The sequence below is a fragment of the Balearica regulorum genome, chromosome 14 (assembly GCF_011004875.1).
Source record: "Balearica regulorum gibbericeps isolate bBalReg1 chromosome 14, bBalReg1.pri, whole genome shotgun sequence".
Lineage (NCBI taxonomy): Eukaryota > Metazoa > Chordata > Aves > Gruiformes > Gruidae > Balearica > Balearica regulorum.
The window spans coordinates 12,651,000-12,656,999 of record NC_046197.1 but is presented as its reverse complement, the minus strand read 5'-3'; the positions used below and the strand labels follow the sequence as shown (position 1 = coordinate 12,656,999).

The 6,000-nt window shown below is 43.2% G+C and overlaps 1 long non-coding RNA gene across 1 annotated transcript in view; it reads left to right on the top strand.

The window, feature by feature from the left end:
• The first annotated feature begins 4,350 nt into the window (after positions 1-4,350).
• LOC142603863 (uncharacterized) overlaps positions 4,351-6,000 on the top strand; it is a 120,784-nt gene continuing 119,134 nt past the window's right edge. The window contains exon 1 of the long non-coding RNA XR_012837757.1: positions 4,351-4,485. This is a non-coding gene — a long non-coding RNA (uncharacterized LOC142603863). The remainder of the gene's footprint in view (positions 4,486-6,000) is intronic.

Genomic DNA, 6,000 nt, shown 5'->3' with positions numbered 1-6,000 from the left:
CAGCCTTGCTGCAGAGATACAGTGGTAAAGACCCTCCCTGCCCTTTCCAAAGAGTTCTCAGCAGCTATCAGCTTCTTTATTTTCAATTAGGCGTTGCTAGTGAGGGTTCAGGATCCAGCCTTTGCATGCCTGTTCCCACCTACGTATGTTGGGGAGGGGGCTGGCTTGCTTTTTATTAGCTTGTGATCTCCATGATTTGGTGAGATTTAAAATTCCCTCAGGTATGACCTAGCCTGTCTTTCCTCAGGTGTTCAGACTATTTCTAGTCCTCTTGCATAACTCCTGTCCTTGTAATGTGTGCCAGGCCTTTTCTGAACAAACAGCAGCCTTAGCAAAGAGCAGATGCTAAGGCATGTTAAACCTTAGCTTGCTTGTTTCCCTTATGATGAAAAAAAAAAATTAAAATCATAGGCACCTGTGACTTTTTTTATGAATTTTTTTTCTAGCACAGAAGAGACATTTCTTAGCTACAGTTGGTAGGATGTTCTTTAAAACTCTAAATATCTCTTTTCATGGTTGTGTTTTACTTTACAAATTGTGACTTTCCTGTGATGTGACCTGCCTAAAGTCTTTTCTTTAGTATTTGAGAATTCTGAAAATCTTTCTAACGTAGCTGTGATTTCATGTCTGGCCAAAGCAAAGACAAACAGATGCACACAAACAGTACATCTGAAGTTTCTTGCAAGAGAAATAGTTCATAATCTAAAAATACTGAAAGCAATTGTGCTCTTCTGGACTAGGGGACTTTCGAGGTTTGGGGATTTTTTGTTGTTGTTTTTCCTACCCAATAAGTTACTATGCACGTGTTTGCTTCTGTCATCCTGGTCTGACCTTCTCAAGGGCTTGTATTGCACTAAAGGAATGAATGGTGAAAGTATTAGTTATGGCGTTCATTCACCCTTAAGAGCTGCGACATGTTGCAGACTCACTTGTAAGCGAACAGAGAATTTCTCAGTGAGTCCCAAAACTGTAACACCATCGAGAAGCTGTTGCAAAGAGCTGTGTGTTGAAACTTGTGGTGAAGCATAAAATCAAAGAATTCCTTGGGTTTTTTGTTAGGTGACAAATCTAACAATTGTTTAGGTTACCAATATCTCACTAATTCAGAGCAATGCTCAGTGGATGCTGAGGTGTGATGGGTTTGGCTGACTTTTGCTGTCCTCCTCTAGCCTTGACAACATTTACTCACCCACAACTCCTTAGCCTAACTTAGCCTTGCTTGTCCCCTACATGTCACTTCCATTCGACCACAGGGAATAAACATCTGGACACAGACACACTTCAGTTTCATCAGCCAGAAGTGTCGGCAAGCACCAGGCAGAGTTCTCCAACGCATGCATTCTCCTGTGCCCCTGGAGAGAAGGAGGGTAAATAAATCACCTTATTTTTACATATAAATTCCACTTAAACAGTGCTGCATTTTAATAAACACACTAGGTGGTGTGTTGCTTTAATTTTAAGAGGAAAATAGCTCTAGTTTTTTGCTACTTGATGTGTTCCTAAGGATATGCTGCACATTCAGTTGCTGGTTTACTTTTGATGGAGGACCTTTTCATTTTAAGCTGTCTTCGATAGCTGTTTTTACTCTTGTGCTCAGGCTTTAAGGTGAACCCATGGGCTAAGTGCTGCACAGGTGCAATGGCTTCCTACGTGCTACCCTTGAGCCTCATATGTGGAAAAGGTATGTTGCTGCCTGCTCGAAGGGGTGGGCACTGCGCTTGGGTGGATAAGCTGAAGGCACTGCCAACATCTGCCTGGCATTAAGGCAGGCAGATTTCAAAGGCAGCAAAGCAGCTGAGTTCCTCTGGCAGTGAATGAGTGTGTGCCATCTCTTTGCACTCCTTGCAAAACTCAAGCCCTGTTTGCTGGGAAAAGGAAGAGTAACCTTTTGCATCAGGTCCACCTCCCTCACCTCTTTATGATGCACTGAAAAGTAATCCTGGAAGATTGGAACTCCCTGAATGCCCATGCTGCAAGGCTGAGCCACTCGCTTGAGTAATGGTTGTAGAGGCTTCAAATCCTTTTGATTGAAAGGTGTTAAGTGATTATCATCCTAAATGTATCCTGAATTAGTAACAGCCAGGCAGATGTAGCTATTCTGGTGTTGGGTGTCAAAAAAAAGAAGGAGGGAAAAAAAAAAAAGGCACTTTATGTGTCTGAGCTTCTGGAAGGATGAAGCCACGGTGCTTCTCTTGGAGCAGAGCTTCTGCTCTGCCACGTTGGATCCCATTATAGCTGCAACAGCCCCATCTAGTCTTGTTACCTTGCTCTGCCTTGCAGCAGCATGACACCCCGTGCAGCTCAGTCCGCTGCGGCATGGCACAGCCTGCCTGACGGGATGTATTATTGATGCTAAGGAAATGCAAGCGTTACAAGGGCTTTGTTCAGAGCTGCTGAGCCGACTAACAGAACAGAAGTAGCTAGAAGCAGGGAGTGCCCATAAATTCACAAATGCACTTGTTTAGCCATTGATTTAGATGTCCGACCCTTTATTCCAGTTGCCCAAACCTCCAGTTGTGTTTTTCTTGTATCTGCAATGAGGACTGTAAGTGTTACAGGGAATCCTGTGGAGAAAGTAGGACCTCAAAGGCAGCTGCAGAGGAGTATTGCTTGTAAAGTTGGCCTCAGAGGCTAAAAGGGGGTGAGGAGGAGACAGGGACATACGCATGTGTGTACCCCCACGAACCTGTTTCTAGCCACAAGGGAGAATGAGGAGCAAAATCCATTGCTAAAAAAAATCAGTAAGATTTTCATGTCTCTCACGAGTTGGTGAGTGTTCATTGTGTAAGCTGGCGCTGAAGTTCGGAGAGAGTCCCCGAAGGATTGGCCGAAGTGCCTGAGCGTGCCAGCTGCTGCCCGAACACGCCGCCCTGTCTCTCCACATACCGTCATGGGCGCAGAGCTGGTCTCTACCGCGTGGCAATGCTGCTTACTGGAAAGATTATGAAAGTCATAAAAATGTCAGCTTCTGTATTTCAGTTCTGTAAACTACACGTGCACAACACTCTCCTCGCAGCCTGTACAACCAGCAAGGGTTGCCTTCGGCTTTCTGCTTGGATAACAACGGGGATATCTCCTACCATCCTGACAAGGGTCTGTGGTGCAGACAAATCCCTCATACGGTTCTGGATGGAGCTGAGCTCCAAGGGGGTTTGGGACATGAAAGCATAGCCAGCTGCACCACTGCCACCAGTTTAAAATAGGATGTGATGCAAAATAGTTAGCTGGAGGTTTTAATGCTGCTGGTGCAGCTGCATGAAACACGTGTTGTTACCGATTGTTACTCGTGCAGAATGGGCTGGGTATTTCAGGAAGTTACTGCAGCTGATGGTTTGCTTTGGACAATATTAAAGCTGTAGTTTCAAAAGATGGCCATCTAAAGTGCATTATTAAAATAATAGGTATAATGTGTAGCTGCTGGTAGTAAATCCCTCAGTTTAGGGGGTGAATCTTGGCAGCTGCCCCATCAAAAGGAAATCCCTGTGCTTTGGGTCTCAACGGGAGAAAAAAAACAAAGCAAAAAAAAAAAGGCAGATACTGTGGAGCATGCAGCTGTATGTGACTGTGGGCACCAAGTCTATCAAACCTTTAAGTGCACGCTTAGGTTTAACATCCATCCTTACTTAGCAAACCCAAAAGTGTTTAGGCAGATACCTACTGCCTTTCTGGGCTAGTCACAGCTGTCGTGTGGGTCATACAGAGACTATGCAGCTGCTCTACCTGCCACGTAGACCTGTGTCATGCAGGGCTTACAGCAAACCATAGTCCCTTTTTCCCCCCAAAGCATTGGTTCAAGGGGAGTTGAAGGGTTAGGAGCATGCGTAACTGCTGTGTAAGAGATCAGGCCTTTGGAGCCTGATTCACATTCTGTTAGACTCCATATGAGCCTCTCCATTGATTTCAGGGCTTCGTATTGGTCCCTTATCTGTGATTAAAACTTTTTAAAATGGAATTTGGCATGAAAACCAGGTGTGAGTGTTATGTGCCTGGCACAGAGCCAGCGCAGCCCCTGGTCTCCAAAGGTTGGTGGCCTTGGGTTTTGCACTACTTTGCCTATTGTTAGAGCAATGTCCTTCTGTTATGGACTTTTTTTTTTTTTTTTTTTGCTATTTGCAAAAGTGACTGGCTTTGCTGCACACATGGAAGTTTTAATAATTATTCCCAAGCAGCTCTGAGAGTTTTTTAACATGGAAACAAGTTCTACATTACTCGTTAAATTGGTCAAATTTCAATAAAGTCAGGAAAACATCTTGAAAACAGCATGAATATAATTTACAAAGAAAACAATCCAAGCGTTACTGCCAAAGAGTTTTCCAACAGGAAGGAAGAAAGAATTTCTCTTTCCCCCCACATAGAATGACTGTACTGTACATTAAATTAGTGGTTTTTGGAGCGAAGGAAACCACCACAGGATCCACAATGTTAATAATAGTGAAGCTGGTACCCGATGTGAAGATAGGTCTTGCTTCTTTGTTATCTTCCCAGGTAGGTTGTATGAATCCTGGCTGCCAATATTCATGTTCCTGTAAGTAGCTCTGTATCAGCTTCTTTATCCTAGATGAGCTCTTGCTTGCTGTGTGTTTAAATCTAGCAGTCAAACTCCGTGCAGGGGCTGAGGTTTGGCAGAAAGGCTCTGGATTCTCGACAAACGTGGAAGTGAATGTGATGCCCTCTTTCCCCTAATACCATATTGTCCTTCAATTAATCTGCTGAATCAGAGCCTGCATAAACCAAGTGCAAAACCACGGGCTGATCTGCCTGCTGCAAACCGCTCTGGAGTCCTCAGGACCAGCACCGTGCAGTCAGGCAGTGCCCGAGCCACTGTGCGGTAACCTTGTTAAAGGGTCTCATCGCAGGGGAAACCCTTGTTGATTTTATTACTGAGAGTTTGAAGTAAAAAGATGGGGAGTATAGCAGAGCATTAATAGCAAATCTCATGCTTATTTCTTAATGAAGTAGATTCAAATGTATATATGCTATGCTACCTGCAATGTGGCCATGTGAAGGGGTGGTTTTAAGTAGGTATTGACTGAAGACATTATTGTTCTAATTACTTGTACTATCAAGTCCACTACCTGAAAGGGAAATATAAAGCAGACCCAAACTTGCCTGATGATAGAACTAGATGTAAAACTACAACTATGTCTGGTGACCACATTTTGCAATTTTGAGATGTTTTTGCGCTGACATGAAAAGTAATCTTTCCAAGATTTTTGCAATATAAAACTCAGACCTCAAGATCAGGGTCTGAACTGATTGCACATTCTCCCCTTCTTTTGTTGAGAATGACCAGTTATTCTACCCTGAACTTCAGAAACCTTTCTGTTGATATCTCAGCCAAAATCAAGACAATTTTTGCAAAACACTTTAGCTTTGGTAACAGGGCATTTTTTTGGCTTTAAAAATTCCTAACAAACCTTTCAGTAGAAGCAGCTTCAACACATTTTGTCTGTCAATTTGTATATAATCTTCCCTGAGGTTCCTTTGCAACTGATACGAAAACAGCGGTGGGGGAGAGTGACTGTGCAGAACCCACAAACACGTTTTTGTAAGTGCTGCACTTTGCAATGAGGCTGCTGCACTGTTTAGTTTGACACTTTCAGAAATGTTGTGAGGTTTAATTAACTAAAGCACTTTATCATCATTAGAGAAATGGAGTTCTACAAGGTTATTAGTAGACTTTTTAAGGGCAACATCTGTATAGGAAAAATTAAAATCTCAAACTATATTTCTCACCAATAGGATTGGAGGGAGAAACATGGAAAGGGCACAGCTACTAATTAAATTATTGTGCGCTCCCCCACCCCCGTTAGTTTAACAGCTGTGCTCCATCTCTGAGGCATATTTGTCTTTATCTTTGGCCACTTTGTCAGAGTTGGCAGAAGGAATCTTAGGTGGGGTTGTTCTCTTAGCAAATTAAACAATGACCAAAACTTTGCTCATTTCTTCCATCATTATTTCAGATTCCCACGTCTTCATTTTGACTTCGCAATATGGAGG